Below are 23998 nucleotides of genomic sequence, written 5' to 3'. Positions count from 1 at the left end.
GCCACAATCAGGGGCAGGACCCTGTGCTCAGTTTAGGGTTTTTTATCCCAGGACTGCTTCAGTCATCTGCAGGATCCTGTTTGATCCTTGTGGACACTGACTTTGTAAAACCTTCAGATGGAGGTTTAGATGCATTTTTCAGGCCTTTATGGACGTTATTCCACCCTCTGCTATGGAAATGTTCATAACTACATACCTCTTAATATATATAACATGTTGAGAATAAAAAGCATGTAACAAATTCTCAGAAAGTGTCAGCTGTTATCATTATCATACCATATCCTCTCTTTCTCCATCCCTCTCAGCTTGTACCATTCCTTTCTCTATTTTTTTTCCTCTCTGGAGATTAGATTACAAAATAGCCAGCATCCTGGCTTGTGCATAAAACAAAAACATATGTTCCTATGTACACATGTAATACAGGTGAAATTTGAAATACGTATGTGTATACTACGGGAGAGGTTGTTTGGGAGAATTCTGGTTGTTTATTCATCCCATTCTGTTTCAACTGAGAAGCAGAGAAGCCTGACTCTAGCACCAGTCCATCTGTTTCCTTTCCAAACCTACATATCGTGTGTAATTTAAACCTCCTTTTTCCAGGATTACTTTTATTTTCAAATTCATCACTGACCTAAAGGAGGGGCTGCTTTTACTTAGATGTGCCATAAGACAGACACTGCCTTCAGCATTCCAGCAAAACAACACACAATGGTGGCAAAAATATGTGCCAAAGAAAAGTCAATACATCTTATTACAGTCATCCTGCAATAGCATGGGATTGAGATGATTAAATTCACAGCTCCAATAAACAACACGCAAATTACTTCTTGAAGGGAGCGGCATAATAATACCTGGAGCATAAAAAGAGGAAATGAACTTTAATTAAGTGTTGGCCAGTGAAATCCTACCGGAAAAGTACAATGAAGGAGGAAAACAGAAAGTCCAGCCTGCCTAAGGATGGCAGGGCGATGCTGTCAAATATAAAAGACCCTGACCAAAAAAAAGTGTGCATATATTATTACACATAATATATACTATATACTATAACACACATATAATAAATAATATGGCATTATTGCTATATAAAACACACATGTATTCTAAAATTGATCTAACCAGGGATCAAGCTTCTCTTTTTAAAATATTTACTAAAGTATTGATTCATCTTTTTATCTTTAATAACACTACTATTTCATAGAGAGGAATTCAAAACCAAAATAAGATAGTGTGTCTTTTTTAGTTAACAGGAATAAATACTAATGTCTTTAGCCATAAAAAAGAAATCAGTGAGTTTAAGAACAGGCACCAGACTAAAATTTGTACCTTCAATCAGGACATGATGTGTTAAGAAAGAAAAATCAGACACAAAAGAGAAACCCAAGTTTTGGACTAAATACTAAGACACGTACTTAAAGATTAGTTTTTAAATATAGTATTTTTAGGTTTCCCTTGGTCAATATGGGGAAAATGTGGTCTCTTTGTTTGAAACGGCCACGTGAGCTATCGTCCTCAATGCTCAAGCCCATCAAAACGTGCTCTCAAGAAAGGATATGTCTGGGCTTCCCTGGTGGCGCAGTGGTTGAGAGTCTGCCTGCCGATGCAGGGGACACGGGTTCGTGCCCCGGTCCGGGAAAATCCCACATGCCGCAGAGCGGCTGGGCCTGTAAGCCATGGCCGCTGAGCCTGCGCGTCTGGAGCCTGTGCTCCACAATGGGAGAGGTCACAACAGTGAGAGGCCCGCGTGCCTCAAAAAAAAAAAAAAAGAAAAAGAAAGGATATGTCAACAGTTGATACACGTCCATGTTAATCCCTTGCTTCCCTGTGACTATGTACATCTGTGTGGTAACCCTCCTGAATTACACTGGGCATAGTAGCTGTTCAGTGAATGTAAATTTTATAAATTAATTTGTCATTCTGGAAAACAAGACTTTGCCTCTCATTTATGACATTTCAAACACTTCAGATCAAGGATGTAACTTTGTGGTAAAATTTTCAGTATCTTGAATGAGTGAATTAAAGTATGTAAAATGACCATGATTTATTCAGCACTTATTATAATGATGATACTAAGAATAAGAAACCTTACATACCACTGACTAATACTGTCCTGGTTTTACTGATGAGGAAACTGAGACACTCCAATGTGACATAACTTGCCTGATGTCATACCACTAAAGGGTGGCAGAGTCATGATTTGAAGGGATGCAGTCTGCCTCCAGAGCCTCTTCTCTTAACTGTGTGCCAAGGGTTATGATAAAACCTTGTGATGGTTAATTTTATGTATCAACTTGACTGGGCCACAGGGCACCCTGATATTTGGTTAAACGTTGTTCTGGGTGAGTCTGTGAAGGTTTTTCTGGATGACATTAACATTTGAATTGGTAGACTGGGTAAAGCAGATTGCCCTTCCTAATGTGGGTGGACCTCATCCAATCTGCTGAAGGCCTGAAGAGAAGCACAAGGCTGATTAAGAGAGGATTCTCTCTTCTGGACAGTCTTCAAGCTGGGACATCAGTCTCCTGCCTTCAGATTCAGACTTGGACTGGAACATCCACCACAGGTTCTCCTGGTTCCCAGGCCTTTGGACTCAGTCTGGAACTGTACCATCAGCTCTGCTGGGTCTCCAGTTTGCTGACTGGGGATCGTGGGCCTTGGGATCAGCCTCTATAACTGTGTGAGTCAATTCCTTATAATAAATCTCTGTATATATATTTCCTATTGGTTCTATTTTTCTGGACAACCTGGAATGATACAGGCTTTAATATATATGATCTCACTTAATCCTCACATCTACCAAACCAGATAAATAATACCAGTCACATTTTTATAGATAAGGAAACGGATCCCAAAATGATGTCCAAAGTTACAATGCTAGGGCACAAATTTTGCAGTCAGGATTTGAAGCCAAGTCTAAATCCAGAGTCCATACACTTTTCTCATAATTGTAGTACCTCTCTGAACATCAGAAAACAGATGAGAAAATTTCAGGCTAAAAGAAAACATCAATTCTCTGGTCTTTCTAGGAAATACCCCAGTTCCACAATGCTGACCCATTAGACATCTCTACAGATAACTGCATACCTTGGAACCCCAGTGAAACTCCCCCTTGAATGGAAAAGAATACACAGACTTATTTTTAAATTATAAAATAAATCATATAATCTCTGAAACTTTTAAGACTTCATACTATCCCTTAATTTTTAATTAAATCAGTGATATTTCAATCAACCATACTTAGCACTTTTAGTTCTTATTTAGGAATCTCCCCATCTCCACTTTGATTACAGATCCTTTCTCTCTCCCTTGAATCTGAGAGGGCACAGATAAAATTAATTAGAAATACTTAGGCTTTTAGATGAGTTCTTAGACTACTGTAGTTGTATTACACTGAGCAGTAATAGAGATCAGGCATTCATGCACACACACAAAATAGTTATTTCTAATAACAATCAAAAGCTACAACAAAAAAACTCTCTTCTAATATTCTGTGCCATTATAATAGCTGTCTTTGACAACTAAATACCAAGTAATCAAAACAAACATTAATTAGTACCCAGCATTTTCTAGTCATAGAGACAGGCTTAATTATCAGACCAATAACAGAGTATTGATCACAATTTGTCAACTTGGAAATAATTGAAACCAGTAAAAGAAGAGTAGGATCTTTCAGTAAACAATAGGCTTTCATTTCAGAAACGCTTAGCCAGCTCTTCTATTGTACTTTGCCCTCTTTGTCAATAAGTGCTTTTCATATAATTGTCTCTCTTGATTGTGCTGGTTTTTTAAAACAAAAATTATGTGATTTAGTGAGAACACATTAGGCACATATATCATTTTGGCAGCCAATATCAAGTCATGATGGAATTAAGGGAGTCACTATCGGGCAGAAGTCATACAGTCAGTGTTTCCTATGTGCTTGTACCTCAAAAGACTGTTAGCTAAGTTTGTTTTACATGCAGTTAAAAAACATTTGCTAAGTGCCAACCATGTGCTTTCTAAATGTGGATTTAAGTAATCAATATATACTTTCGTGTTCTAAGTCTTAATATTCAACACAAAGATACATAAAGCAGTCAGCTTCACAGAAAGAGGCAAAACCCACTATTTGCTTTGTCTTAAGAGTCTTTCGTCAATGGAAGGTCAGCTAATCTAAAGGAAAAAAATAGATTCCACTGGAAAACTGTCTTGAAACAAACTCCTTTACATATTACCCCTTCTTTAGTCATCCTTTCTTCTAAAACTTTAATAATAATTTTGCAAGGAAATGCTACATCTAAGGACTAAAACCACTTAAAGCATGGATTTATGGCCAAACCCTCTCTGACACAAATAAGCTATCACTATGCCTATTAAAGTTCTCCAGTTTCCACAATACAAATGTTTTTATGTCATAAGGAAAAATTTATATCATAGAGAAAAAACAAAATTTTGGTTGTAAACTTGAGTTAAGATTGAAATGCCTATTCTTACCTAATTCCTGGTCCTATCCATTTTGGAAGGAGGAAGAAGAATAAGGATAAGTTAAAATTTCAAGGAACTAGATACTAACTCAAGCTGCTGATAATTAACATTGTCCAAGGGAAGGAATGGCCCTCTTCCAGCTGTAGGAACAGGCCAAGTGTTTTTAACTCCACAAATCTCAGCAGCTCACCTTAAAATTGGCTTTACAACAGCTTTTCTGTAATAACCATAGTGCCCATTTTCTGCCTGAAGAATTTCCATTTTGAATCCCAGAAAAACATGAATCATAATGGAAATTCTGACATAACATTAACTATAGCAATGCTTGGATAAAGGAGGAGAGAATAAAATAATTGTAATGGCTATCAAAGTTCTACCTGGAGAATTCGATGGCTAAATGGATAACCCCTTGACTTTTAACCCCTGAGACCATAGTTGGGATTCAACTCCTGACTGGAGTGACTAAAAAATCATTCTGCCCACTGATGTGAGAAAGGCCCAAAGTGAAATGAGAATCATGGTCTCAGCCCAGTTGTTTCAGGGCTGTTATTTCCAAATCACAAAACCACAGCAAACGAGCACTCTCTGCGAAGATATACACAAAACTCGTGCTTCTAGGAAAAAAGAAAAGGGTAAAAGATACAAACCAATTTTAATGAACTATGACTCACACAAATACACGACCCAAGTAAAATCTTGTTATAAAACATATACATTTTTAAAAAAGGCTTTGGCTATTTAATCATTGACATCGTTTCAAATTCTATATTGTGTCATTAGTGCTTTGGCTATGAGCTGCTAAATGTTAATGCAGGAAAATGGTAGTTCACTCAACTATTTAAACAAAAACTATTATCAATTTCCATTGAACTCACTTCCATTATAAAAGAAATAAAATCTAGACACGTCAAAACATCGGCAGCCTGATAGACCGAACTATGATGAGATGGAATCAGCTGGCAAGTAAAGAAATACAGAAAAGCTTCCAGGAATGCTTAAGGCCTTTCTTAAATGAAGGAGTTCATAGCCCTAGCAGGTTTCAAGAAAAATACCCTGCTAAATTACAAATTACAACCAGCTCCGTGTTTCGTTTAGTGAATAAATCATTCGTCCCTTAAATTCTTTCTCTATATCTGATTTAAAACACTGCTTCCCACAACAGGTGCTTATCCATATAAATGACTCCCGATTCTGCTGGAGAACAGCTGATTAGGAGCAGAGAAGGGAAAGATGCGGCGTCGATGTCAGAGCCAGATACCCTCTAACAAGATTTCAAAAACAAATACCTTGGCAAAAAATATGATTGCACCGGGGAAAACAAGACCCATACCACCAAAAATAAATCTGAAACTTAGTCGAGTAATATACCCGTTTTTCATAGTGAATTACATGCAACATCCCTGCCTCATCATTTTTAACTGTTTGAGGAGACCAAGTTCTCACCTTGACACAGTTTTTGTGTTTGCGGTAGACTTTCTGCAAGAATCCAAGCTTCATAAAGCGACAGCAATTAGACAACGGTTCTGTTTTTCTGTAGATGACATTATTGAGCTCCCCTATTTCAAGTTCTGTATATGATTTAATTAGATTAGACAATAATTAGCAAACCTAAAACACTAACTCATAGCAGTAACATATGAGAGAAACTGCAAAACCAGTTGGCATGCCCTGTGTATAAGGAAGATTTTCAAGTATCGCTCCTTTTAAGATGCCTGATTAGAAGGCTGTGATTGCAATCACTAATTCTTTTCTCAAGGGTCACGCAATTGTTCAGATGGCCTAGAAACTGCAATTACAAAGCAAGATGAGGGATGCTGGCTGAGCGTCCTTTTTCTGAAATCCAATTCACTTTTAAAGTACACTGCATTCCAATAATTGCTTCTCATCAGTTCTTCATTTAATACTAACATTTTATGAATTTGCATTTTCGTTGCAAAATCTCATTAGTCCACAAAGCCCTAGACTTGTGTGAGTTGTCCCATCATCACAAGTCTTGTTTCCCAGTTCCAAACCTCAGAATTTCTAAATTTCAGAAATACTGTGGTCAGTCTGTTTCCCTTGCTGCCACTTGTTTACTTGCAATTATGAACATACATAGGTCTTGCTTCTTAATATGCTACTGACATAATTCTTTATCTTTGACAGCACTTTGCTCCACAAATACAGAAGGTGGATGAATGACAACTAGCCACTCTAAATTCCATGGGTTGCTTTAGTCTTGGAGCCAAAAATAATAAATGAAAGAATGAATGATTCATGGAAAAGTAGTGCATTCAGGATACTTTTTTGTAGTGACTGGAGGAGCAAAAAAAAGAGTCCAGTGTTGAAAAGTAATTCTAAACATGGATTATTCACTGGGCAACTAACCAATGGAAAGAGGTTAGGGTGGCAGAGAGGGTACAAAATACAGAGACTAGAGAATAAAAGAAACAGATTTTCAAAGTTTGACTGCCAACATCTCATTGTTTTGCTAAGTCACTAAAAATTGTGCCCAATATCTTTGCCCTAAGCTTATTTGCCATAAACATCTTTGCCAAAAACATTTTCCCTGCATAACTAATTGGCCATAAGGAAACTTTTTGGTTTAAGTGTTTGGTTTCGACTGTTTTCTTCTAGCTAGCGAACTTATTGATAGCTTTATTGAGCTGACAGATGATGATAATTTGCCCCAAATGTTGGTTTCTTATTTTGAAACACACTACACTGGAGGAGAAAGAGGCTGAGGGCTTGGAAGGTAAAGAGTTGAACCCACATTTCCCATAGGACTTTGGAACATCTATCAAAGGATGTGTGACAATATGTCAAGAATACAAACAACAGTGAAGGGGCTTTCATAACGTAATACAATGCTCAGTTACAAATATGCATCCCAGTATTTAGAAACTGACACCTCTCTTAATGAAGGAAGAAATTTTAGCAAAAAAGAAAAAGTGCAATGCTCTATTCACAGTAGCCAAGACATGGAAACAACCTAAATGCCCATCGACAGATGAATGGATAAAAAAGATGTGGTATATGTATGCAGTGGAATATTATTCCGCCATAAAAAAGAATTAAATAATGCCATCTGCAGCAACATTGATGGACCTAGAGATTATCATACTAAGTGAAGTAAGTCAGAAAGAGAAAGAGAAATACCATATGATATCACTTATACATGGAATCTAAAATATGACACAAATGGATTATCTACAAAACAGAAACAGACTCACAGACATAGAGAACAGACTTGCAGTTGCCAAAGGGGAAGGGACGTGGAGGAGGGATGGAGTGGGAGTGTAAGGTTAGCAGGTGCAAACTATTATACATAGAATGGATAAACAACAAGGTCCCACTGTATAGCACAGTGGGAACTACATTCAGTGTCCTGGGATATATCATAATGGAAAAGAACATGAAAAAGAATGTATATATATGTATAACTGAATCAATTTGCTGTACAGCAGAAATTTACACAACATTGTAAATCAACTATACTTCAATAAAATAAATTTTTTAAAAAAAGAAAAAAGAAAAAGTGCAATGCTGAACAAGGAGATGAATCAACAAACATAGATAGAGTATAACACTGAACGAAAGACTTGGAAGACAACTGCTCACGTACAACCTACAAAATAAAATCAATTATTTGCACAGTATTGCCATGAATCTACACACATCTTAAATGTATTTAAATACTTTCTATTTTGCCTCTTTAATATTGTTATTCATATCTTTCGTTTCATTGCGCCCTTTTTAATGTCCCTCTTTTATTTTTTATTATTGTATCTTTTACAGCAAAATTGCCTTATGGCCAATTAGTTATGCAGCAAAAATGTTTGTGGCAAAGTTGTCTACAGCGAAGATGCTTAGGACATAAGTACCTAGAACCGCTAAAAATAAAATGAAGGGTTTTTTTTTCCCCATCACAGCTGCACATGAACATCCCTCACTGGGTTAATAGTTTATAATGAGTATAGTAATATTTTTACAAATATTAACCTTCTGAGAGCTTCTGTGTTCCATCTTCTCCTGATCGACAGTGGCAGCTCTAACACTGTCATCATGAAAATATTATTTTTAAGCAAAGACTTAAAATGAGATGGTATAACATTTGAGCACTGGAGTGAAATGTCTGAACTCCATCCTGCTTTCTCCACTTGCCAGCTGTGTGGTATCAGGCAAGTTACTTCTTTCTGTGCTTCAGTTTGTCACCTATAAAAGGGGAATAATAGTAACCTCTCTCATACAGGTTACGAGGATTGAAAGAGTTACTTAAGTGTTTTGAAGAGCCATACCTGCCACATAGTAGAGGCTCAATATTTACCTAGTATTTTAACCGTTACTATAATTCTAAAAAAGCAACACACACTTTGTAAAAACCAATCTGAATTCATAAAACAGCAGAGAGCCGGCCCTCCATATTCACGGGTTCCACGTCCGAGGATACAGAAGGGCTGACTGTACTCTGCCATTTTATAGAAGGAACTTGAGCATCCATGATTTAGGGGGTCCTGGAACCAACTGCCACCAATACCCAAACCACTGTACATAAAGAGTAAACCTCCCGATGTCTCTCCTTTTCCTTTTCAGTGAAATTTCCTGAAAACATTGTGTGTCTTCATCGTCTCCAGTTTTGCTCCTTCTATTTTCTCTTAAGCCCATCTGCCCAGGCTTGCCCAACCACCTCCATTTAAACTGCTCTTATCAGAGTTACCAAGGGCCTGCACATTGCTGGTGCCAACGGACAATTCAGAGCACTCATCTCATTTATGTGCCAGTGTACTTGCCACCGTGATCACGTCCCTCCTGAAAACTTGCTTCCCCTGCTTCCAGGTCACCACATTCCTGGTTTTCTCTGCTTTCTGCTTTCTCAGCCTCCTTCCTGGGGCTGTGTTTCATCTAACAGTGGAGTGTCTTAGGGCTCAGTTCTTGGACCTGGTCCCCTTTCTACATATGCTTAGCCTAGGTCGTCTGTCCCATCTCCTACCTTTTAATCTCATTTATAGGCTGATGTCTCCCAAATCGCTCCCCTGAACCACAAGCTGGACATCCCCAATGCAGTATGTCCTGAACTGAACTCTTGATATTCCTCCCCAAACTGCTCCTCAGGAAAAGGCAACTCTACCCTTGCAGCTATTCAGGCTCCAAACCTTGGGTGCCCTTTATTTCTCCTATTTGGCTCTACCTTCAAAAATATCCAGAATCCTTACAGATGGCCAAGAGGCACATGAAAAGCTGCGCAACATCACTAACAGTTAGAGAAATGCAAGTCAAAACTACAGTAAGGTATCACCTCACACCGGTTAGAATGGGCATCATCAGAAAATCTACAAACAACAAATGCTGGAGAGGGTGTGGAGAAAAGGGAACATTCTTGCACTGTTGATGGGAATGTAAATTGATACAGCCACTATGGAGAACAGTATGGAGGTTCCTTGAAAAACTAAAAATAGAACTACCATATGATCCAGCAATCCCACTACTGGGCATATACCTTGAGGAAACCATAATTCAAAAAGACACATGAACCCCAATGTTCATTGCAGCACTATTTACAATAGCCAGGTCATGGAAGCAACCTAAATGCCCATCAACAGACAAATGGATAAAGAAGATGTGGTACATATATGGGATATTACTCAGACATAAAAAGGAATGAAACTGGGTCATCTGTAGAGACGTGGATGGATCTAGAGACTGTCATACAGAGTGAAGTAAGTCAGAAAGAGAAAAACAAATATAGCACATTAACGCATATATGTGGAACCTAGAAAAATGGTACAGATGAACCGGTTTGCAGGGCAGAAATAGAGACACAGATGTAGAGAACAAACATATGGACACCAAAGGGGGAAAGGGCGGGGGTGTGTGTGTGTGATGAATTGGGCGATTGGGATTGACATGTATACACTGATGTGTATAAAATGGATGACTAATAAGAACCTGCTGTATAAAAAATAAATACAATAAAATTCAAAAAAAAAATTATCCAGAATCTAAGCATCAATCCCCCACTTCACTGGACCAAGCCTCCTCCATTTCTTGCCCAGATCACTGCAGGAGCCTCCTTACTGTTCTTCCTACTTCATTTCTTGTCCCTCTTTAGCCTATTCTCAATACCTCAACCAAAGAGATCCTGTTAAAATGTTAAGTCAGAGAATTTCCTGCCTCTCTTCAAACTCCTCCACTATCCCATCACTTGCAAGGCCCCTTGCTGACTTCCTCTATTTCTCTCCCTCTCATTCACTCAGCTCCAGCCACACCAGTTTCCTTGCTGTTCCTGGAACACACCAGAAGCTCTCAGAGACTCTGCCCCTGCTGTTGCTCCTGCTGGGAACATTCTCCCCCAACCACGTGGTTCACAATTTCACTCCCTTTGATTCCAACTCAGCTTCTCTGTGAGTCCTTCCCTGGCCATTCTGTCTAAAATTGTGACCCCCTTCCTGATAATGCTTTTTTTTTTCCTACTTTTTATTTCTGAGCACTTATCACTACCTAAAATATATTTCATCTTACAGGCGTTCCTCATTTTACTGTGCTTTGCTTTATAACACTTTGCAGATATTGTGTTTTTTTACAAACTGAAAGTTTGTGGCAACCCTGCTTTGTCACATGATGGTTAGCATTTTCTAGCAATAAAGTATTTTTTAATGAAGGCATGTACGTTGTTTTTTTTAGACGTAATGCTACTGCACACTTAATAGCCTACAGTATAGTGTTAACATAACTTTTATATGCGCTGGGAAACCAAAAAATTCCTGTGCTTTGCTTTATCGTGGTGGTCTGGAACTGTACCCGCAATATCTCCAAGGTATGCCTGTGTTTATTCTTTGCTTCCTAACTAGATTTCAAGATCTGTACAGAGAGGAATTTTGTCTGTTTTGTTCAACATTGACTCTCCAGCATCTAGAACAACTCCTGGCACATAGTTGGCAATCAATAAATAAGTGTGTGAGATGAAGGAATTCACTAAGGCACTTTTTAATATTTTTCAAGGTCAGTCTTCTGGCATATAGTATTGAAAACAGCTAAGGGAAACATAGGCCTTGTACAATCACTTTTAAAAAGAACGCTTTTTGTCATATTTTTTGTAAAATATTGTAAAATTTATTCTAAAGCAAATGTATCACTTAATGAGTTTACTATGAAGCAAATATAACTGTCACCCAGTTAAAGAAATGAAACTCCGCCAGCCACTCCAAAAACCTCACCGATCTTGTCCATACCTCAGTCCCCTGCCCCACAAAAGTTGCCACAATCTTGACTTTCCTAGAAAGCACTTCCTTGTGTGTCTTTATTATTTTTATCACCAAAGCAGAATTCCTAGATACTTCAGTTTAGACTTGCCTACTGTAAAAATTTCATGTGTTCCTAAACCTCCTTTCATCTACAACCCCTCACCTCACCTGCCATATCCTTCTTTTCATTACAATTTCTATTGAAAAAGCTGGGTCATTTGTCCTGTAGGGTTTCCCACAGCTTGCACACTGGTGGTGCAATTCTGCACTTGCTGCAAATGGGTAGTGTGATCCCAAGGCTTGATCAAGAATCGGGGGGGTTCCCTGGTGGCGCAGTGGTTGAGAGTCTGCCTGCCAATTCAGGGGACACAGGTTCGAGCCCTGGTCTTGGAGGATCCCACGTGCCGCGGAGCAACTGGTCCCATGAGCCACAATTACTGAGCCTGCGTGTCTGGAGCCTGTGGTCCACAACAAGAGACGCTGCGATAGTAAGAGGACCGCGCACAGCGATGAAGAGTGGCCCCCGCTTACCGCAACTAGAGAAAGCCCTTGCACAGAAACGAAGACCCAACACAGCCATAAATAAATAAATTAATTAATTTAAAAAAAGTTTCAGGTTCAGTCCCTTTGGGCAGAACACAGGTTGTGTCTTATTTATTTAGTTTTTCCATTGGGAGGCACATGACAACTGGCTGTCTCTCTTTTTGTGACATTAGCACTCCTGATACTCAACACCTAGATCTATTAACCCACTAGGGGTGCATAATGGTGATACCCTAATTCTAAAATTTAATGTTCCTTTGCTGATTGGAATACTTTTATAAAAAGGCAAGCCCCCTCCTCTACTAGTTGATTACCCGCTGGTGCAGTTTACAGAGAAAAGGCAGGTGAAATGCTAGATTCTTTCCCTCTATTTACCAGTTTTCAAAATAATGAGTTGGTTCCCTATCATACTTTGAATGTGATCATTTAGTGTTTTAAGAAATATCTGGACTTCCCTGGTGGTCCAGCGGTTAAGTCTCTGCCCATCCAACGCGTGGGGCATGGGTTCGATCCCTGGTCAGGGAAGTTCTGAAGGCCGTGCATCATGGCCCCCCCCCCCAAAAAAAAAAAACTTATTAGCTACTCTGGATGGAAAGATGGTATCTTTCCAAGTTTTTTGTTTTTGTCTGATGCTTTTGGGTACAAATACAAAGCACTCTTTTTATTAGCTGAGGTAGCAAATGTGAGTATTGTTTATTTCACCTTTTGGCTCTGGTGAGCCTTCAGTAGACAGATCTGGAAAAAAAAAAAAGATCCAGGTGCCAATGTCTCTAGTGGTCCCACTGTTGAAAACTCATCCTGGGAGGAACCAGGTTTACTCTCCACATTCATGTACTAATAACTTACTGAGTACCTGCTTCACTCTGGACCCTGGGAATATCTGGTAGAATAAGACCATATAACTGTTCTCAGTGGGGAAACAAGACCAAAAAGACAATTAGTTTCAATATGATGTGGTGAGGGCTGTGACAGAGGCACACTCCAAACATTATAAGAGCAGCTAAGAAGAGCACCTGCTTGCTGGGTGGGGGAGGTGTGGGGAGCAGGGATCCAGGGGTGACTTCCTGGAAGGGGCAATGATTATGCTGGCTTTGAGGGATGCTCAGGAATTTACCAAGCACACTAGTCAAGGAAAGGCATTCTGGACCGAGGCAACAGCCTGTACAAAGGCATGATCTGATTAGGGAATGGAAATGGTTCCCTCTTGTTGGAACAAAATACACGTGAGGGCAAGTAGGCAGGAGACAGTTACGGGGACTACTGGCTACTGCAGTAAGGACTCCATATTTGAGCCTGAAAATGCAAAGGTTTTGAACAAGGGAGTGACATGAACCATTCTGTGTTTTACAAATGCTACTTTGCCGTTAGGTCAAGGAAAGTTTGGAGAGAGGTGAGGCTGGTGTCGAGACCAACTAAGAGACTATTAACAAAAACTAAGTGAAAAGAGATGGCAGGAAGACGAAGGCAGCTTTAAACCTAATCCTAACTATGACATCATCATAGTAATACCGTGGAGGGCCTATATAGTGATTGAGTCAAGCCAGGCGTTGTTCTCGGCACTCCACGCTTATCCCTTGGAATCCTTAAGACAACCCCAGGCTGTCTGTGTCCCATTTCACAGACAAAGGCTCTTAGGCAAAAGAAGGCTAGTAATATTCCCAAGCTAAGAAAGCTCTGCCGACTGCACAGTCAGGATTCAAATCCTGGGTATCAGGCTCCAAAGTCCTTGCTCCACCACGCCCCATAAAAGTGGACAGACGGACGGACAAAGTCAAGAAGTTCTGCAAGGTTCAGAGGCCCGGACCTGGGAGCCAGACAGGCCTCGTATAAAGGCTTGCTCTGAACCCCCATCCAAAATAAAGTGTTACTTGATCTTACTGAGTTTAAACTATAAAATCTCAAAAACTCTTAAACTTGGAGTTTTGCAGGTATCACAAATAATAAAATAATATCTGTCAGTTGGATGCATGATGTCTAAGCACAAAGAAAGCACAAATGTAAAACTGTGGTTACTATTATTGTGCATATTCAAAAATATTCTCTGTATTCCCCACGGAGGTGATACTCAACAAGGTAGGAAAAATGGGTGGACAGGTGGGAGAAACAGGAGTGGACACTATTTAAGGGGCAGCAAATGATAATTTCAGGATGTTTTTCAGTGGTGAAAAGCATTTTCAAGGCAGGAACCAGATTTTACGTCTTTTATTTCTGGCAGTTTATGGCAACTGGTAGTTTTTCAAGAATGTATACTGGGGTTATAGATTTAATTCATAATATAATACTAATATGCAGGGGGAAATTCCTTTATTTCATCTGTAACTGATCTGTTTTCCTTATAAGCACCCCCTCCACAGGTGAATAGTAGAAAATATTTTATATCCTTATCCAGTGTAAAGCTTAGTTGGATCTAATAGTTTAATTAATCCTTTCAGGTAATGCTAAGTCTCTCTTTAAAAAAATAACAATCTCAGTCTTTCACATGGTTTCCTTTTTTCCTCCTGCCTCTCTTCTTCTTTTCCCTAAAACAGCATGCAGGTGTATGCTTCAAATCAGGATAAACCCACTCAACGTAAGACTGCCAGGAAGCAGGCAATGAGGCAACAGACTCTTCAGATTCCCCAAAGTACTCCTTCTAAAGGTAGGTCTGGCTCAGGTCCTGTGAGCCTGCTGTTCTTTATTCCCACAATGTATGAGGATGCTGACTTCTTCATCGATGTCTGCTTTGTATGGTGGGATATCAGCCACCACGCTAGTTAGCCTTCAAGACCAGAAGAAAACTAAAGATCTCCCCAACTGATTAATAACATGTACCTTATTAAAGTTTAGACAACAAGTATGGATATCATACATTGCAGAAGCTGCCTTTAAAGGTCTGTCAAACCCAGTTATATGTAATTTATCATAAAAGTTTGGAAATAATTTATCTATGGGACAAAGAAGAATAAAACCTTAGAATGGAAAATAAATGGAAAGGGATAACGTTATGCCTATCAATAAAAAAGATGATTGATTTTGAGGGTTCTGACACTAGTTGTATGTATGCAGCAAAATGTTCTGCAAGAAAATTAGCTTTAACTAGTTCTTTTCTTGAGGAAGAGCTATATGCATGTTTGTCTGAAATTAGCAATAAACGTTAAATCACCGAACTCTTAGGTTTGGGTACTGACATTTATAGAATATGGGAAGTCTTTAAGAAAGGCTTTATTTCTAAGTCAATATCTTGCTTGGTAGTTTCATCTTTTGAAGATGAAAATTGATTTTTCTCAACACTGCAAACAGGCTGCTCCCCTCCCCCATCACTACGTAGTGCCAGAAGCCCAAGCAAAGCCCCGATGACTGGCCATGAGCGGCCTCATGGCTTGTCATTTCAGCATGTTGCACACAGAACATGGATAAGGTGACTTTTCCAACATTGCACATTTTAAAAGAATTTTCTTTTTTTATTATTGACAAAAAAAGATAGTCAGATAGTACTTTTGTTACAAGCTGTCATAGTTATTTTACCTGAATTTTTTTTTTCAGGCAGCAAGTTAAAAGGCTTGGCTCAGATCTGACTTAAAAATAACCCAGTGTGTTTATTTATGACAAGCTCATTTCTCTATGAGGACAGAAGAATTAATAGTCATTGGGTAAAGCTTGAAATCTGTTGCTATGTAATTTATAAGTGCTTCAAAAAAAATCAAGCCTAAAGAATAAAAAGCATTTTTCTGTACTATTTCACTTTCACTGGAAGAATTGAGGAAAAATGTTAAACAGAAATGTTGAGGTATCTCCCACAATATGATATGTGGATTTTTTGAATGAGGAAAAAAAAAAAAAAAGATCTCCATACAGTTTAAGGAATGTCTCTTCTATCACGACATTCTGCTGGCTGCTGGGGCACTTGTGAGATTATACTAGGGAAGTTCCATTTCCACTTGGGAGATAGAAAGCCACAAAAATTACTCTCACCTTAACAGTGAATAAAAAAGGCAGATAATCTATAAAATCATAACTTTTCTGGAGCCCATCAGAGAGCTGAAGTCACAGGCAAAGAACGACAAATTCCTCCAAGAAAAGATGGGACACACAAACTGTTCTGCCCTAAGGTATGGGAAAACCTGGGAAGAAGAAAGAAGCTTTAATTTTATGAATTTTCAAAGACAGCATGTGAGTTAGCAGGACAGTTTAGAATAACTGGGGAGCCCAGACATGAGAAGGATCCATACCATCTCACAAGTCACAGTAGGGTGACCTTGAACAAGACTGAGGGCAGGAGAGAAGAATGAGGGGAGTGGTACCAGTGTCAGGAGGTGACCGGCTGCCACTTGGGACAGCACTTCCCCAGACCATCTCTTATATAAAGCAAATGCTTTAAGTTGCTGTGGGGGATGAGGGCACAAAGTCCTCTTGTCCCATGGCAGAGTCAAAGATCCAATACTTTACGGGACAGATAGACGCAAAAGCTCTCTGCTCCCCGGGGAGGACAGGCAGGGAACTCACTTGGGCCCCAAATCCTGTACTGATACCAAGCAGACATCTGTAACTGCTAGAAAAGGAGAAGAAAACTCTCCCACTCAGAGTCTGGCTGCTGTGATGAGGGGAGGGGATGGGGGGACAATAATGCTGAGGAAGCCCTATACCCAAGGCTCAGGCTCACAAGACCTCCCTAAAATTGGGGATGGATCATGAGAAGTGAGGAACCCTCCCACCACACATCTAATTCCCATCCCCCACCCCCAACTCTACTGGCCCCACCACATGACTAGCACTTAGTAACAAGCAATCACAGTCTATTCCTGGGGGAAGGACAAGAATGGCCCAGCTGTGCATGAGCTGCTGCAATGTGAGGATGGAGCAGGGACATTAAGAAAAATCCTTCAGCACTGCAAGATCTACTCTAAGCACAAGATTAGAGCAGCCCACCATTGGAGGAATTTGAAGTCCATGGTGCACTCAGGGTTAACTATAGCAACAGCGAAACCCAAACCCAACCCGACCTCAGACCGGACTGACTCAACCACACACAACAATGACCTGAGAAAATAAGAAGTGTGTTCATTTCTGGGTCTTAACACTACTTACTTCAGTCTCTTCTGTTCTTCAACTCACAATGTCTGACATTTGATCAAAAATAACAAGGCACATTAAAAAGCAAGAAAAAAGATGACTAAACAAGTTTGTCTTCATTAAGTTCCTGCTTGGGGGAGAGGCTGGTTAGCCAATACCTAAAATGGATTATAACATAAAACTGTATTAGAAATAGTTCAAAGTGTATTAGAAGTATTACATATACAGGGAAATGAGTAATTTTTGCCTAGAGGAGGCGCCAGGGAAATCATATAAGAGACGCTAAGTAAGAATTTGCCATGAGGACAAATGGAAAAAGCAATTTCAGTAGAGGAAATTGCTGTGCAAAGGCATGGATGGATGAAGAGGACATGAGATATTGGCAAGTTCACAGTTAGGCCAATAGAGCCTTAGGGGAAAATAGTTCTCTCATTGTTTGGTGCTTTCCTCATGGTGTCTGTTAAGGTGCATCAGTATACAATGCTAATTGTTCTCTGAAAATAGAAAAACAAATTGACTATACGCTGGGGGTGAAGTGACTCCTCAACACAGTGGCCTCTGGAAGAAAGATTCTTGAATACCCTTGAGCTCATTCATAAACTGCTATTGACGAGCTTAGGTTTTCTTGCGACTGGTGATAGCTGATCTTTAATTTTTAAAAACACTCTTAAATGAAAATAAAAACATTTATAATCACTGAAGCCTACTGAGCATCCCAAAGACAGAAGAGCTTAAAAAAAGGCATATTGGCATAAACTTGAATAAATTTCCTGCATTTCTCTATTCATAGGAAATAATACCAAACATTTTTCCCCTTTCTTTCTCATTGAACAGTTGAATTAAGAGAAATGTATGGCTTGTAGCACTTCTCATTGATGGTAATTAGTTTCTGTATTTGAACAATGTCATAAACACTCACATGTATGGGAGTGGGATATAAAAATTATAAGCTTTTGGAAATCACCCCAAAAAAGCTAAACTCTAAGAGCTTTTGAATATAAAGTCTACTGTGGAAATGGTGCACTTGCATGGACCTTTCAATAAAATTGGCTTAAATTGATTTCATTATGAAGTTTAAACTCTCATATATAGTTAGCACAGTTTATTTATAGGCTGCCACTGAGCAGTTTGGGAAGCTGTACAAATGCTATGTCATTAATCTTTACTTCCCTCCCCATCTTCTCTGTGAGGAAATTGACTTCCTCAGTGCAGGTGTAGGCACTACACAGGCTCGGATGGACTGCGGGGGCTCCATGGTTGGGGGCTGCTGTGGAAGATTTAAATCTCCCTTGGAGTCACTGATCTCCTTCTTCACCTCTTTCATCTATCAGTAGATGGGGAGGCACTAGGCACTCCAGATTTTATACTGACCACTCACCACTCGTTTATTTACACATTCATTGTAATCCTGCATTTCTTTATCTAAATCTGGGCAGTACAAGTTGGAAATGCAACCCAGCCAGGGCAACAAGGACTATCTGCATACCTTTCCTTCTCAGACAGGCAGGTGTAGGTGTATCCCCAGGGGGGTATGCAGAGTGCGCTGAGAGTTCAGGCACTAGGATAGCTGTGGAACATCTTCCTGGATCATTAATTTCCCTCAAATATTTTTGGAGAAAATCTTATTTTTTGAAAATAAATGTCATTAGGTCACGAATTGGAATGCAAATTAGAATTAGAATACGTTTAAGCTAAATTAAAAATTAAGAAATTGCCTTCACCCTTGCCCCAAGATACTTTCCCAGATCCACCCGGCTCTCCTGTTCATGCTCTCCTATGAGAAGTACCAGAGTGGATATTCTAAGAAGCTCGGGCTTCCCTGGTGGCACAGTGGTTGAGAGTCGGCCTGCCGATGCAGGGGACACGGGTTCGTGCCCCGGTCTGGGAAGATCCCACATGCCGCGGAGCGGCTGGGCCTGTGAGCCATGGCCGCTGAGCCTGCGCATCCGGAGCCTGTGCTCCGCAACGGGAGAGGCCACAACAGTGAGAGGCCCGCATACAGCAAAAAAAAAAAAAAAAAAAAAAAAAAAAAAAAAAAAAAAAAAAAAATAAACTTGAATAAATTTCCTGCATTTCTCTATTCATAGGAAATAATACCAAACATTTTTCCCCTTTCTTTCTCATTGAACAGTTGAATTAAGAGAAATGTATGGCTTGTAGCACTTCTCATTGATGGTAATTAGTTTCTGTATTTGAACAATGTCATAAACACTCACATGTATGGGAGTGGGATATAAAAATTATAAGCTTTTGGAAATCACCCCAAAAAAGCTAAACTCTAAGAGCTTTTGAATATAAAGTCTACTGTGGAAATGGTGCACTTGCATGGACCTTTCAATAAAATTGGCTTAAATTGATTTCATTATGAAGTTTAAACTCTCATATATAGTTAGCACAGTTTATTTATAGGCTGCCACTGAGCAGTTTGGGAAGCTGTACAAATGCTATGTCATTAATCTTTACTTCCCTCCCCATCTTCTCTGTGAGGAAATTGACTTCCTCAGTGCAGGTGTAGGCACTACACAGGCTCGGATGGACTGCGGGGGCTCCATGGTTGGGGGCTGCTGTGGAAGATTTAAATCTCCCTTGGAGTCACTGATCTCCTTCTTCACCTCTTTCATCTATCAGTAGATGGGGAGGCACTAGGCACTCCAGATTTTATACTGACCACTCACCACTCGTTTATTTACACATTCATTGTAATCCTGCATTTCTTTATCTAAATCTGGGCAGTACAAGTTGGAAATGCAACCCAGCCAGGGCAACAAGGACTATCTGCATACCTTTCCTTCTCAGACAGGCAGGTGTAGGTGTATCCCCAGGGGGGTATGCAGAGTGCGCTGAGAGTTCAGGCACTAGGATAGCTGTGGAACATCTTCCTGGATCATTAATTTCCCTCAAATATTTTTGGAGAAAATCTTATTTTTTGAAAATAAATGTCATTAGGTCACGAATTGGAATGCAAATTAGAATTAGAATACGTTTAAGCTAAATTAAAAATTAAGAAATTGCCTTCACCCTTGCCCCAAGATACTTTCCCAGATCCACCCGGCTCTCCTGTTCATGCTCTCCTATGAGAAGTACCAGAGTGGATATTCTAAGAAGCTCGGGCTTCCCTGGTGGCACAGTGGTTGAGAGTCGGCCTGCCGATGCAGGGGACACGGGTTCGTGCCCCGGTCTGGGAAGATCCCACATGCCGCGGAGCGGCTGGGCCTGTGAGCCATGGCCGCTGAGCCTGCGCATCCGGAGCCTGTGCTCCGCAACGGGAGAGGCCACAACAGTGAGAGGCCCGCATACAGCAAAAAAAAAAAAAAAAAAAAAAAAAAAAAAAAAAAAAAAAAAAAAATAAACTTGAATAAATTTCCTGCATTTCTCTATTCATAGGAAATAATACCAAACATTTTTCCCCTTTCTTTCTCATTGAACAGTTGAATTAAGAGAAATGTATGGCTTGTAGCACTTCTCATTGATGGTAATTAGTTTCTGTATTTGAACAATGTCATAAACACTCACATGTATGGGAGTGGGATATAAAAATTATAAGCTTTTGGAAATCACCCCAAAAAAGCTAAACTCTAAGAGCTTTTGAATATAAAGTCTACTGTGGAAATGGTGCACTTGCATGGACCTTTCAATAAAATTGGCTTAAATTGATTTCATTATGAAGTTTAAACTCTCATATATAGTTAGCACAGTTTATTTATAGGCTGCCACTGAGCAGTTTGGGAAGCTGTACAAATGCTATGTCATTAATCTTTACTTCCCTCCCCATCTTCTCTGTGAGGAAATTGACTTCCTCAGTGCAGGTGTAGGCACTACACAGGCTCGGATGGACTGCGGGGGCTCCATGGTTGGGGGCTGCTGTGGAAGATTTAAATCTCCCTTGGAGTCACTGATCTCCTTCTTCACCTCTTTCATCTATCAGTAGATGGGGAGGCACTAGGCACTCCAGATTTTATACTGACCACTCACCACTCGTTTATTTACACATTCATTGTAATCCTGCATTTCTTTATCTAAATCTGGGCAGTACAAGTTGGAAATGCAACCCAGCCAGGGCAACAAGGACTATCTGCATACCTTTCCTTCTCAGACAGGCAGGTGTAGGTGTATCCCCAGGGGGGTATGCAGAGTGCGCTGAGAGTTCAGGCACTAGGATAGCTGTGGAACATCTTCCTGGATCATTAATTTCCCTCAAATATTTTTGGAGAAAATCTTATTTTTTGAAAATAAATGTCATTAGGTCACGAATTGGAATGCAAATTAGAATTAGAATACGTTTAAGCTAAATTAAAAATTAAGAAATTGCCTTCACCCTTGCCCCAAGATACTTTCCCAGATCCACCCGGCTCTCCTGTTCATGCTCTCCTATGAGAAGTACCAGAGTGGATATTCTAAGAAGCTCTGACACTTGCTAAGGTGAGTTAATTTGTGAAGTATAGGAATCTGGGGGGATGGTAGTAGCTAATAGGAGGCAGTTCAAAGATAGTCATGATGTCATTCTTCAAGAGGTCACAAGCATTAAAAAATGCATTAAACAAAAACACAGCTACCATGAAGTGCCCAACAGAGGAGTTGATGAGGCTAGAATTTCTGCTGAGCCTGGTTTCTCCTGAGTCCAAGAGCCACAGGTCTTCAACAGAATGTATCCAGATATCATTTTCTCAATGTTCTAGGCTCAGCACCACCACCTTTAAGATGGGCACTCCAGGGAAAAAGCCACAGCCCAATAAAAACAACCCAAATGGCAAGAAAAATGTGTTCTTGAGATTTTCTTGCGCTGCCTTGGAGCTCAGATATTCTGATACCTGTCTTCCCGCTCTGGGTTGTGATATGGCTTTTCCCCAGGAAGGCAGTTTTCTGACCCCCCTGGAAGAGCTCTTAGAGCATCCTCTTGACAGCACTGACCCCGCCCTATAACTAGTACATGATGCTGACTCTCCCCAGTGCACGATCCCCCTGAACACCTGCTCATCAGATACAGGTCACTAGACTCCAGCTTGCTGTTTCCACAAGAGAATTTACAGTCTGAGGAGACTCTGCTGGCTCTAAAACTCCTCTCTCCCCCTTTTACAATGACTATTTCTGCTCTTCTCACAGAAGTTGCCCTACTGTGTAAGGGCTACTTGCCCTCTGAGCTATGTGAGTGTTGCGAAGTGCAAAAGACAAAGGAAGGCACAGAGGTCAGAAGCAGGGAGATGCCACACTCACCACCAGCTTTCCCCTATGGATGAACAGACCTCTAGGATGTTTTCTACAATACAGCTAAACCAACGATCCGTCCTTGTAATTAAAACAAGAGAAAGGGCCGCTTCTATAAATTCTGCATGAAAGCCACACCTTCTAGCCACAATGCTGCTCCTAAACCCGGTTCAACCATCGATTCCTTAAAGTTTCTCCACATCTCTGGGCCTACTTTGCCTTTGCCCCATCTAACAGAGCTCTACTATTTGTACGTTGTGGGAATTGCTTGCCCTTGAGATAAAGATTCACGAGGTGGTAAAGACAGACAACCATTCAGAGATATCTGCGAAGGACACACATTAGCAGCCTTCCTGTGCATTCCCCTAACTTTCTTGCGCTTAGTTCAGCAGGCTAGAAAAACACGGAGAGAATTGCTTTTACTGTAAAGCAGCCTTCAGAGACATCCCCAGGCTTTGCGTGCAAGGCCTGATTTAGACTTTTCCCCATTCACACTCGGTGTGGGGTGGGGAGAGGGGGTGGGCACCAGTCTTGGTGTCTTCCCTTCAGTGCTCAGCTCAGTAGACAATAAATAAACCACTTTTCAGAAAATTACCTCTTCCAACATACTAAATGATACCCTGGTGCCCTGTACGTGTTGATTTCCATCACTGTAAAAATTAATTCATCTCATACTACTTACTACTACAAGAAGTAATCTACTTCTTGAGAGTAATTTTGTTATAGGATCAAAGCCAATACTTTTCAAAAAGGGGGAATTTCTCTTGTGAACTGCACTACAAATGAAATCTTGAAGCTGGGACATTTTTTCTTTTACTCCAGATATTATTTAGATGACAGTTATGATCTCCTATTTTCGAATAGTTAATGAAAAGGAAACAATGCCAATAGCTTGTTGGTGGCTTCTCAAAAGACTTTTGCCCTTTTCTTATTCATTGTGGAAAAAATGAGTTTTTTGACTTGTAAACCAGGACGGACTGGAAGCGAAGGAGAACAGACATTCTGTCAGTGATTCTTGAGCAAACACTGGGAAGCCATCGAACCAGTCAGAAAGGCAGATCATCTGAGTCCCAGCCAGAATCCATTCATCATTGATCCATCTCAAATAACCTCAGCCACTTGACCTCAGTGTCCGAGAAGAACTCGGCTGGACTTCAGGGACCCATAAGAGATAAGAATTGTTCAACTAGATAGGCATAAAACCTGGGAAATGAATATGCTCCTTGGAGCGTCATCAGTACCAATGGGAAAGACCAGCTGTAGGTTTTGGAAGGAAACCCAATCAAACATACACTTCAGGTTCTCTGGAAGGGATATCCTTTCATCATTCATTCATTCTATAATTCACCAATATTTGTCAAGCATTTATTTTGTGACAGGTACTGTACTAGCCTATGAGACTATAGAGATGACATTTAGCTGGGCTGCATCATAAAAGAACATTATAGGTCAAAGTGAGAAATTTGGATTTTGGTCTAAGTGCCTTGGAAATCATGAAGGTTTTAGGTAAAGGAGTGATGTAA

This window comes from Mesoplodon bidens, assembly GCF_964165515.1.
Source record: "Mesoplodon bidens genome assembly, chromosome: 12".
NCBI classification, from domain to species: Eukaryota; Metazoa; Chordata; class Mammalia; order Artiodactyla; family Ziphiidae; genus Mesoplodon; species Mesoplodon bidens.
The sequence above is the reverse complement of the archived record's forward strand: the minus strand, read 5'-3'. Positions refer to the sequence as shown.